At 47.3% G+C, this 12,726-nt stretch overlaps 1 protein-coding gene across 1 annotated transcript in view; it reads right to left on the bottom strand.

Annotated features, from left to right (window-relative positions):
• LOC117346299 (gamma-aminobutyric acid type B receptor subunit 1-like) overlaps positions 1-9,854 on the bottom strand; it is a 177,281-nt gene extending 167,427 nt beyond the window's left edge. The window contains exon 1 of the mRNA XM_033915699.1: positions 9,673-9,854. The gene's annotated coding sequence lies outside the window, so the exon portion shown is untranslated. The remainder of the gene's footprint in view (positions 1-9,672) is intronic.
• Between the last annotated feature and the right edge of the window lie 2,872 nt (positions 9,855-12,726).

Raw genomic sequence — 12,726 nt, 5'->3', positions numbered from 1 at the left:
CTTTCACAATTCTGATCATTTGTGATTAAAAAAGTTAAGTTTTACCAAATCTACCATATATTTTATGATGAAGACACCGACCATTTTAGGAGCCACCCTCTGGACTGACTCCATCTTGTATGTCTTTTTGAAGGTGCGGTCTCCAGAACTGTACACTCAAAATGAGTACTCACCAGGGACTTTACAGATGCATTATCATATCCTCTCCCTATGTACCCAAGCAAAGTACACATCCTCTATAATAAAACCCTAAGCGCGCATGCGCACTTAGGAGGCCCTGATCCCTGCCACCGTGCTGTGTGCTTCCTTGGCCGCATTCCATTTGCAGCACGTGGGGCGGCTTGCAGTGTGTGCTCCGGCTTGAGCAGGGGTTTGTCTCAGCAACGGCAAGAGTTTGTCGTGCGGGTGCTGCGAGGTGTCCCCTGCTGGTAAGAAGTGGAGGGGGGAGAGGGAAAGGGGGGCTGCTTTGGGGGGAGGGGTGTCCTGGGCAGCAGACAGCAATCATGCTTTGCTCTGGGAGGGGGGAAAACAGAAGGGACCACGGAGAGACAGGAAGGCATGGCGCAACAGAGAAATACAGGGACAGGGGAAGGTAAAACGAAGGGAGAAGGGCTGCTGCTGGACAGGGGGAGGTAAAACGAAGGAAAAAGGGCTGCTGCTGGACAAGGGGGAGGTAAAACGAAGGGAAAAGGGCTGCTGCTGGACAGGGGGAGCAATGAAGGGGTACTGCTGGATAGGGGGGAGGTAAAAGGAAGAGAGCAGGCCTGCTGCTGGACAGGGGGGAGGTAAAAGGAAGGGAGAAGGGCTGCTGCTGGACAGGGGGGAGGTAAAACAAAGGGAGAAGGCCTGCTGCTGGACAGGGGGAGCAGGCAAGGGGTGGTGGTGGACAGCCAAGGAAGGAGAGAGACAGAAAGAAAGAAAGAAAGACAGACAGACAGACAGAGAGGCAGCGGCCAAGGAGAGAGAGAGAGAGAAAGAAAGAAAGACAGACACACACATCTATTCTAGCACCCGTTAATGTAATGGGCTTAAAGACTAGTAAATATATAAGTAGTTGCCATACGGGGACATATGTGAAGGGTTGTAAGTTCAAAAGATTTCATGAACTCATGCTTTATGTCAGGCTGCCAACTGGGACAAAGAATTCAAACAATTAGCTCTTATGTCTTTCTCATATCTGGAATTTAGAAGGTATTTGAACTTACTTATTGTCTAGATTTTTTGGGTAATTAAATTCCGTGATGATCGATCGGTTGTAAGTTAATGTAACCTTTTGTAAAACCGCATAGATCTTCAAGGTTATGCGGTCTAGACGTTGATTTTGATGTTATGTTACCAAAAGACCATCAAGCCCAGTATCCTATTATCTAACAGTGGTCAAGCCAGGCCACAAGTACCTGGCAAGAGTCCAAAAGAGTAGAACTGATTTTATGCTGCTTATCTCAGGAACATGCAGTGGATGTCCCCAAGGCCATCTTAAGGGTTTATGGAATCTTCTGTTAGGAACGCATCCAAGCCTATTTTTAAACTTTGCTGTTATAATTCCTGGCAAGGAATTCCAGAGTGTAATTACCCACTGACTGAAGAAATATTTTCTCCAATTTGTTTTAAAATTTATGACATCAGTAGCTTCATTGCATGCCCCCTAGTCCTTGTGTTTTGAAACGAGTAAACAATCAAGTCATGTTTATTCATCCCATGTCGCTCAGTAATTTATAGATCTCTGTCTTGTTTCCCCGGTTCTTCTCCAAGCTGAAGAGCCTTAGCCTAATGTGAAACCTTGCATCTTGTAGCTATGGTTTTGGTTCCTCTTCCCTACATGCCTCATTTGGCACTCGTTCACAATTTGATCCCTAGTCCTTCAGTCTCGTAAGGCTCTCTTGCAATTTTTTCATAATACTCTTAATTGAACAAAGGAAAGCTAGGGACCTCCCTCCACTTCAAAATCACTGAGCTCCGGAACAACCTTACCTCCCCTCTTCGGAACTTGAGCTCTCTCCAAGTTTTCCACAAACATCTGAAAACCTGGCTTTTCTCAAAAAAATGTAAGTCTCCCTCCAACTTAGGAATCAAGGAAACTCTTATACCTTGGCATCCCAAGTCCTCTAAATTTTCTTCACACTTCTACCTCTAACCCTCTGTTGTAGTTCCTTGCTATTTCTCCCACTGTAAACCGCGTCGAGCTCTACGAACGTGGAGATGATGCGGTATACAAACCTAAGGATTAGATTAGATTAGATTAACTTGGATCACCTCATTTGTTATTCCGGTGCACAGATCATTTATAAACATGTTAAAAAGCAGCGGTCTCAGCACAGATCCCTGGGGAATCCCACTCGTTACCCATCTCCATTGAGAATATTGATTTGCGGCTGCAAGGTTAATTTGTGGAGTTAAGAAATTTTAAGGAATTGGAAAAACTGGGATCGATTGAACTATACCTTTTACATAAGAACATAAGAATTGCCGCTGCTGGGTCTTAGTGGACTGCTGCATGAGTGGACTGCTGGGCATGCTGGATCAGACCAGTGGTCCATCATGCCCAGCAGTCCACTAAGACCAGCGCCCTAACCGAGACTAGCCCTATCAGCGTATGTCCTTATTCAGCAGGAACTTGTCTTACTTTGTCTTGAATCCCTGGAGGGTGTTTTCCCCTATGGTGGGAGTCTCTCTGTCACCTCTTTAAAATGGAACGTACTAGAGCTATACAACAGGGACATTATAAGAAGTTTCTGAAGATTTGGGAACCCATTGACAAAATTTTGCAGAGTGATTGTTGATTTTGCCCTTTGGTCATGCACGTCCAGGGGTGGGTGGGAAAATAATTTTAATTCTTTGAGTGCAATTTTTGAATATTAGTATGGGGGGGGTGCTATATCTATTTGTCATAGATTACAATTTTGATTGCATTTAAGTGCTTTTATAGTGTAATATGATTGTATAATATGTTGTACTTATTTATGGCTTCAAAATGAATAAAGATATTAAAAAAAAAACCCAACAAAATTTGACCACATAACACCGTGGTTAAAGAAATTGCATTGGTTAACTGTGCGATCACTTATTTTCAAAACCTGAACTTTGGTGTTCAAAGTCATCTACCATGGGATTCCTTGGTATCTGTCACATACCATGGCAATCGACCGCTCAGAACCTTGTGCTCTGAAGGTGCAGACTTCTCAAAAATGCACTATGAGAACACAAGAATTTCTGCTATTTCCATCACGGGAGTAACGGTGTGCAACAAATTAACTGGACCACCGAGGGCTTTATCTGATATCCAGAAGTTAAAAAAAAAAAAATTAAAACTACATTATTTCTAGAAGCATTTCAATAAGAGCTATGTTGTTTACTGCTAGTTTTAAGATAAATGGTACTTTAAGATGTAACTACAGTCTTCTCCCAGTCATTCGCGGTTCGCGGTCATTCACGGATTTTCCAACCGCGAATGACCGGGCAAGAGAGGACAGCCGCAGTGGCAGGAGAGAGCAGCCGGAGCGACGGCGAGTGAAGGAAATCCCTTGCGGTATGCTCCGCCCACCTCTTCCTGCACTAAAGTCGGGCCTCACCAAACAGGAGCTGCGTGTCAAAGCTAGAAAATGACATGGAATTATTTCCCGCGGTTATCCGCGGGGACGGGAACGGTGATGAATTTTGTCACCGTGTCATTCTCTAATGTGTGTGTCTGTCTTTCTTTCTTTTTCTCTCTCTCCTTGGCCGCTGTCTTTCTTTCTTTCTTTCTCTCTCTTTCCTCGGCTGTCCACCACCACCCCTTGCCTGCTCCCCCTGTCCAGCAGCAGGCCTTCTCCCTTTGTTTTACCTCCCCCCATCCAGCAGCAGGCCTTCTCCCTTCCTTTTACCTCCCCCCTGTCCAGCAGCACCCCTTCACTGCTCCCCCTGTCCAGTAGCAGCCCTTCTTCCTTCGTTTTACCTCCCCTCTGTCCAGCAGCAACCCTTCTCTCTTTGTTTTACCTCCCCCTGTCCCTGTATTTCTCTGTTGCGCCATGTCTGACTGTCTCTCCATGGCCCCTTCTGTTTTTCCCCGTCCCAGTGCAGGAAGAGGCGGGCGGAGCATACCGTGACGGATTTCCTTCACTCGCCGGCGCTCCGGCTTCCCTCTCCTGCCTCTCCGGGTGCCCTCTCCTATCTCCCTGCTAAAAACCATATTCGTGGTTTTTCAGCATTCGTGGGGGTTCCTGGAACGGAACCCCTGCGAATATCGGGGGAGTCCTGTATTGCATTTGCAATTTAAGATATTTGTATAAAACCTGTCTGTTTTATTTTATGTATGTTACTTTTGTAATGCCACTTAGGAATAAGCAGTTGCTAAAAAATTTTTAATAAATAAATATTTAAACCCGTTTCTACCTTTTTAATCAATACTTAATCCACAATAAGTCACTGTTCCTGCAGATTTGTCCTAAACCTCAAAGGCGCTCGTGTGACGCATCAGGTAATGCGATTCTGTGTGGAGATGACACCCTCACCCCCTCTATTACAAAGGCACTCTAAACGCTAACGCACCCATTATAGTCTATGGATGCGTTAGCAATTAGCGCGCGTGCCAAATCGGCTACCGCATCTTAGTAAAAGGAGCTATCAGTCACTGACTCAGTCAGACTAGATCTGACGGAGGCTTATCTTCACGTTCCCCTTCATGCGACCCAAAAGCGCTACCTGCACTTTTATGTCCCGGGGAAGCATCCAAAGCACCTGTATACCTTACTCTTCATCCAGAACACTCAGATCAAATGAGCAGCATCTTGAAAGTGATTAATACACGACAAAATAGTTCTTTTTCTCAGTTACAGCTCCCCCAACTCTGGGACACCTTGCCGGCTTATCCAAGGGAGGCTACAGACAGCTCCCCCATCTCTGGGACGCCTTGCCGGCTTATCCAAGGGAGGCTACAGGCAGCTCCTCCATCTCTGGGACGCCTTGCCGGCTTATCCAAGGGAGGCTACAGGCAGCTCCCCCAACTCTGGGACGCCTTGCCGGCTTATCCAAGGGAGGCTACAGGCAGCTCCCCCAACTCTGGGACCTCTTGCCGGCTTATCCAAGGGAGGCTACAGGCAGCTCCCCCATCTCTGGGACGCCTTGCCGGCTTATCCAAGGGAGGCTACAGGCAGCTCCCCCATCTCTGGGACGCCTTGCCGGCTTATCCAAGGGAGGCTACAGGCAGCTCCCCCAACTCTGGGACCTCTTGCCAGCTTATCCAAGGGAGGCTACAGGCAGCTCCCCCATCTCTGGGACGCCTTGCCGGCTTATCCAAGGGAGGCTACAGGCAGCTCCCCCAACTCTGGGACGCCTTGCCGGCTTATCCAAGGGAGGCTACAGGCAGCTCCCCCAACTCTGGGACGCCTTGCCGGCTTATCCAAGGGAGGCTACAGGCTGCTCCCCCAACTCTGGGACGCCATGCCGGCTTATCCAAGGGAGGCTACAGGCAGCTCCCCCAACTCTGGGACGCCTTGCCGGCTTATCCAAGGGAGGCTACAGGCAGCTCCCCCAACTCTGGGACGCCTTGCCGGCTTATCCAAGGGAGGCTACAGGCAGCTCCCCCAACTCTGGGACCTCTTGCCGGCTTATCCAAGGGAGGCTACAGGCAGCTCCCCCAACTCTGGGACCTCTTGCCGGCTTATCCAAGGGAGGCTACAGGCAGCTCCCCCAACTCTGGGACGCCTTGCTGGCTTATCCAAGGGAGGCTACAGGCAGCTCCCCCAACTCTGGGACGCCTTGCCGGCTTATCCAAGGGAGGCTACAGGCAGCTCCCCCAACTCTGGGACGCCTTGCCGGCTTATCCAAGGGAGGCTACAGGCAGCTCCCCCAACTCTGGGACACCTTGCCGGCTTATCCAAGGGAGGCTACAGGCAGCTCCCCCATCTCTGGGACGCCTTGCCGGCTTATCCAAGGGAGGCTACAGGCAGCTCCCCCAACTCTGGGACCTCTTGCCGGCTTATCCAAGGGAGGCTACAGGCAGCTCCCCCATCTCTGGGACGCCTTGCCGGCTTATCCAAGGGAGGCTACAGGCAGCTCCCCCATCTCTGGGACGCCTTGCCGGCTTATCCAAGGGAGGCTACAGGCAGCTCCCCCAACTCTGGGACGCCTTGCCGGCTTATCCAAGGGAGGCTACAGGCAGCTCCCCCAACTCTGGGACGCCTTGCCGGCTTATCCAAGGGAGGCTACAGGCTGCTCCCCCAACTCTGGGACGCCATGCCGGCTTATCCAAGGGAGGCTACAGGCAGCTCCCCCAACTCTGGGACGCCTTGCCGGCTTATCCAAGGGAGGCTACAGGCAGCTCCCCCAACTCTGGGACGCCTTGCCGGCTTATCCAAGGGAGGCTACAGGCAGCTCCCCCAACTCTGGGACCTCTTGCCGGCTTATCCAAGGGAGGCTACAGGCAGCTCCCCCAACTCTGGGACCTCTTGCCGGCTTATCCAAGGGAGGCTACAGGCAGCTCCCCCAACTCTGGGACGCCTTGCTGGCTTATCCAAGGGAGGCTACAGGCAGCTCCCCCAACTCTGGGACGCCTTGCCGGCTTATCCAAGGGAGGCTACAGGCAGCTCCCCCAACTCTGGGACGCCTTGCCGGCTTATCCAAGGGAGGCTACAGGCAGCTCCCCCAACTCTGGGACGCCTTGCTGGCTTATCCAAGGGAGGCTACAGGCAGCTCCCCCAACTCTGGGACGCCTTGCCGGCTTATCCAAGGGAGGCTACAGGCAGCTCCCCCAACTCTGGGACCTCTTGCCGGCTTATCCAAGGGAGGCTACAGGCAGCTCCCCCAACTCTGGGACCCCTTGCCGGCTTATCCAAGGGAGGCTACAGGCAGCTCCCCCAACTCTGGGACGCCTTGCCGGCTTATCCAAGGGAGGCTACAGGCAGCTCCCCCAACTCTGGGACGCCTTGCCGGCTTATCCAAGGGAGGCTACAGGCAGCTCCCCCAACTCTGGGACGCCTTGCTGGCTTATCCAAGGGAGGCTACAGGCAGCTCCCCCAACTCTGGGACGCCTTGCCGGCTTATCCAAGGGAGGCTACAGGCAGCTCCCCCAACTCTGGGACGCCTTGCCGGCTTATCCAAGGGAGGCTACAGGCTGCTCCTCCAACTCTGGGACGCCTTGCCGGCTTATCCAAGGGAGGCTACAGGCTGCTCCCCCAACTCTGGGACGCCTTGCCGGCTTATCCAAGGGAGGCTACAGTTTTGGAGAGATTTAAAAGGATCACTAAAAAGCTCTCTTTTAAAGACGCATTTGAAATTTAAGAAATTCGACACGAACACTGTAAGAATCTTCTCTTTTCATACCTAGGACTATCTTTCATTCTAGTCACACTCTTCTAGTTTCAACCAATACTCTTTCCTATTTGTTCTTTCCTTACATGTTCTTCTGTGCTATATTTTATTGCAGTTCTTTCCCCTTCTGTACCGATTGGGAAGAGTTTATATGAAATTTTAATAAAACTTGAAAAAAATCATTTTAGTTCCGTGTCCTTCCTTTTAGGCTGGCAATGGTCCCTTTCACCTTCAAGGTGACTGTGGTGTTAGGGGGGCCAAACTAGATTCTCAGGGTATCAGAACGCACCCTTACCCGGTAGCATAGTAAGGGGACGGGGTGGCGCTCCCATGCCATCTTCATGGGGACACCAGCACCTCTCTTCCTCTCTGCCCCCTTCCCGTGCACCCCTTGAAATGTTCGCTGGGGCGAGCAGCATCTGCCACCTGCTGCTCACGCATGCCTCGGCTCCCTTCTGATGTCATTTCCTGAATCAGGTAGGCACCTATTTTGTAAAGATATGTAGGAGGTTATTTTAGATGTATAAAACCCTTCCATTCCCATTGTTTTATCTTTTTTCACTCTCTCCTTTACTATACTTTATTGTAGTTCACCCATAATCCTTTTGTACCATGTCAGTCATTCTGTCTTTGTATTTGTCAACATGTACTCTTGTGTATCCCCTGATTTTAAATATTTTGTATAATCGCTTAGTATTTTGATAGGCTATCAATATATCAATCATTAAACTTGAATGTAATCTGAGGAAATACTTTTTTACGGAAAGGGTGGTAGATGCGTGGAACAGTCTCCCGGCAGAGGTGGTGGAGACAGAGACTGTGTCTGAATTCAAAAGGGCCTGGGATAGGCACGTGGGATCTCACGGGCAGAGAAAGAGATAACGGTTGCTGCGGATGGGCAGACTAGATGGGCCATTTGGTCTCTAGCGGTATCCTGTTTTCAATGACTGTTCAGTGGCTTCGCCAATCGTCTTCTGTAATTCGCTGGCTCTCCAGTCCCTTTTTAATGTAACATGTTAAGTTTATACTGCAACCCATTAATATCTTTTCTTGCTAACTTTGTAATCACTGACTGCTCAGTGACACCTTCACTATTTGTACACTGTAATTCGCTGATTGTAAAGCTCTCTTCACTGTGAACCGCCTAGAAGTCGCAAGATTATGGCGGTATAGAAAAATAAAGTTATTATTATTATTATTCATCTGCCGTCATGTTTCTGTGTAACTGTATTTACATATGTCTATTGCATACTTGTGTAAATGGCGGATTTCAGAAAGCCATTATTTTACACGTGGCGATCCTCAGCAAGCAGAGGTTTCAAAGTGGTGTGGCAGAGGCAAGCCAGATACCGCATAAGCATTCTCTACTTTACAAAGGGGATACTGTACATACATATAGGGAAATATTTCCCCATCATCTATTGCATTAGCTCAGAGTTAGATGCAGATTTTTAAAAAGTGCTCCATTGAGCCAGAGCGTCACAAGAGGGATACAGGAAGTAATTCTTTTTACTCCCCCCATTATTTCCACCTCCAAAATGAAAAATAAAATTTCTGCCTCACGGCTTATTTGACAGCGCTTATATACTGTGACCTGGCATGGCCAGACTCGAGCGAGCTAGAGGCCGCGTCTGGACACACAGACCTCAGCCGAGCGGAAAGCAAGGTACGGTAAGTGGTTTAGGTAGGCACAATAAAGAAAATTTAAGTTTCAGAATCAGTTAAAAAATAGTCCTTTATTCCAATGCTCAAGGTTGGTATAAGGTTCAAACCATCAAAAGAGCAAAATATGGTGCAAACAAACATTCACAGGTAAGATATTCCTGCAATCACAAACTGTACCTGCTGTCTTAAACTCTTGAAACAAAATTCAAAAGTACATAAAGAGAAACTGCCACTTTCCCTCAGTTTAGCGGTTTGTTCCTCGGGGCAACTCTCTCGGGGAGGGGGGGGGGGAGGACATTCATTTAACTTCCCCAGAGCAGGGGATCCGTTCCAAACCCTTTTTAGATCGATTTTCCAGATCTGGAAGACAAGTGGCACCAGCAAACACTGTCTAGAAAAAAATCCCACCACACCACAATTTCTTTACAGCAGTCTGCCAATTCCAAGATGGCCACTGGCCTCTAGGTTATTGCTGCCATGACCCAAAAATATCTATTCTTGCAACTTAATGCTTTAACCCTCTCCTGTACAATAACAGCACTTCCTGGATTTTCCTTTTCTTTACTCAGCAGACATTAACACAGGTGAGCCGTTAGCTTAGCTCCATACATTTCAGACACCTCATAATCTATTTCAAAGGAGTTCACTTCCTCCCCCAGTTCAAACTGTTCCATATCAAAATCTTCACAAGCAATATCAGGTTCAACATAAAAAAGTTTCTACCTGCTTAGCCAGAGAGTCTGCTCCTTTCCTGCTTTATGCTGGAGTATTCTGCCTTCCACCCCATTCAAAGGTTTGAGAGAGTGTATGTATGTCCCTGGTGTTTGGAAACTACGCCCTTGTCTCCTAACTGCAGCTGAGTCTCTAAGGCAGGGCTGCCCAAGTCCAGTCCTCGAGATCTACTGGCAGGCCAGGTTTTCAGGATATCCACAATGAACATGCGTGAGAGAGATTTGCTTACCAAGAAGGCAGTGCAGGCAAATCTCTCTCATGCATATTCATTGTGGATATCCTGAAAACCTGGCCTGCCAGTAGATCTCGAGGACCGGACTTGGGTAGCCCTGCTCTAAGGCCTGCCTACAGCAGCATTCTGGTGCTTTCTCAGCTGATTAGGACCTGTGTCAGCTGGGCTGGTTGCAGTGGCAGTTCCAGCCCTAGGTGTCACTTTCTCCTGTCTGTGGCATGCTGGAATCTGTAGTTCCTTACCCTTTCCTACCTTCACATTCTTGGAGAAAGATGAACAGGAATTTTGTGGTGGCTTGGCCAGCACAGGGCTGGTGTTTAAAGGCATTTTAATCTTCCTGCGGTGTTCTAACTCAGTGATTCCCAACCCTGTCCTGGAGGAACACCAGGCCAATCGGGTTTTCAGGCTAGCCCTAATGAATATGCATGAGAGAGATTTGCATATGATGGAAGTGAGAGGCATGCAAATTTGCTTCATGCATATTCATTAGGGCTAGCCTGAAAACCCAATTGGCCTGGTGTTCCTCCAGGGCAGGTTTGGGAACCACTGCCTTAGAGGGAATACTGGTAGGGACAGTTGGCCCTTTTGTCAGCTGGGAGCAGAGAGAAGCAGCAAGAATCTTAAAATTTACAAGTTTTGAGCTACATACAAATCTGACTTAAGAACAGCTTTAAAAACATAACTTGTTCTTAACCCAGGGACTGTCTATAGGTTAAACTAAACTAAAGCTTAACTTTGTATACTGAGTCATCATTCTGAGAAAGCTCGACTCGGTTTACAGCAATTAAATAAACAGGGAATGATTTACAAATGATAAATAGAAGATAATGTTTTTTTAGTCTTCACATGTTGAGGAAAGTGAGATCCTGCTTCCGCCAACAACATTTTGCTGTCCTTGTACAATCATCTATCTAAGTCTAACCAAGAAAAATCTTCAAAGGCTTCAGCGGATCCAGAACACTGCGGCTAGGTTGATCTTCGCAAAAAGCAAATTTGACCATGTTTCCCCGCTTCTGTCAAAACTTCACTGGCTTCTGGTGATTTCTAGGATTCACTTTAAATGTACCTGCCTAACATTCAAGATTCTACATGGCATTCTTCCTCCCCTAATTCCACTATCCTGGAATTCTTCGAGACCTACCAGATCCGCCCACAAACTCAAACTATCTTTCCCCTCGTTAAAAGGCGTCATGTATGCAGGTAAATAAGGGAAATCCCTTTTCTTCAAATTCACTGAGATTTGGAACAATCTCCCTGCCCCGGTGCGGAACCTAGGCTCATTCCAATTATTCCGAAAGCATCTGAAAAACCTGGCTTTTCTCCAAAACGTAAAGCTATCTATTGAAAATGTAAAGCTAGCTATCCTCTTCATAACCTCTAATTTCTTATTATGTCCTTCCCTCATTTATTGAATTACCCGTAAACCGTGCCGAGCTCTATCTTTATGGAGATGATGCAGTATACAAACTTAACTTTAATTTAGTTTAATAGCAAAATTTCAAAAGAATCAATTTTCAAAATGTTGGCAAATAGAGTAGTTTTTAAAGATTTACGGAAAAATTGAAATGAACTGGAACTCCTTTAAAAAAAAAAAGGTATTCATGCATATTTTATAAACAAAATATGTAACTCATGATTTTGCCCATGCCCTGCCAAAACCTTCTTGCGTTTACATTTGCAACATGTGCAAAGATATAGTAGAAATAGAAAAGGTTCAAAGAAGAGCGACCAAGATGATGAAAGGGATGGAACTCCTCTCATATGAGAAAAGACTGAAGAGGTTAAGTCTGTTTAGCTGTATCTAACCTTTCTCTATGATATTGTAACTCCTCATCCCTAGGACTGTCTGGCTCTCACAATGGTGAATCTGTCCTTCATCTTCTGGAAAGCCTCCTGCAACAATGTAACCCTCCTCTACAATGTGATGTAACTATTTCAGATTCAGAAATTCTGATTAGATTAGATATGATGGAGGTTTACAAAATCTTGAATGGTGTAGAACAGATAGAAGGGAATAGATTTTTTACTCTATCAAAAATTACAAAGACTAGAGGACACTCAATGAAGCTTCATGACGTTCCTTTAAAACAAACAGGAAATATTTTTTTACTCAAAAAATAGTTATGTAAACTCTGGAACTCATTGCCAGAAGATGTGATGACGGCACTTAACATAGCTGGGTTTAAAAAAGGTTTGGATCAAACACTGGCTGGCAGGCAGGAAGCAGAGGTTTGGAGTAAAGGGCCATTACTCAGACTGGCAATGGGTCACGAGTGGAGTTCCACAGGGGTCGGTGCTGGGACCAATCCTGTTCAATATATTCATCAACGACCTGGAGACGGGGACGACATGTGAGGTTATCAAATTTGCTGATGACACCAAGCTTTGCAGCAGGGTTAGAAACGCGGAAGACTGTGAGGACCTGCAAAGAGACCTAACAAGACTGAAGAGTGGGCAAAAAAATGGCAAATGAGTTTTAATATAGAGAAATGTAAGGTCATGCATGTAGGGAAGAAGAACCCGATGTTCAGCTACAAAATGGGGGGATCACTGCTAGGGGTAAGCAACCTTGAAAGAGACCTGGGGGTGATGGTGGACACAACATTGAAAGCATCAACTCAGTGCGCAACGGCCTCAAAGAAAGCGAACAGAATGTTGGGCATCATTAAAAAGGGTATCTCGACCAGGACGAAGGAAGTCATCATGCCGCTGTATCGTGCAATGGTGCGCCCACATCTGGAGTACTGTGTCCAATACTGGTCGCCGTACCTCAAGAAGGACATGGCAGTACTTGAGGGGGTCCAGAGGAGAGC

Source organism: Geotrypetes seraphini, chromosome 12 (assembly GCF_902459505.1).
Source record: "Geotrypetes seraphini chromosome 12, aGeoSer1.1, whole genome shotgun sequence".
In the NCBI taxonomy this organism is placed as follows: domain Eukaryota; kingdom Metazoa; phylum Chordata; class Amphibia; order Gymnophiona; family Dermophiidae; genus Geotrypetes; species Geotrypetes seraphini.
This window is presented reverse-complemented; position numbering and strand designations above follow the sequence as displayed.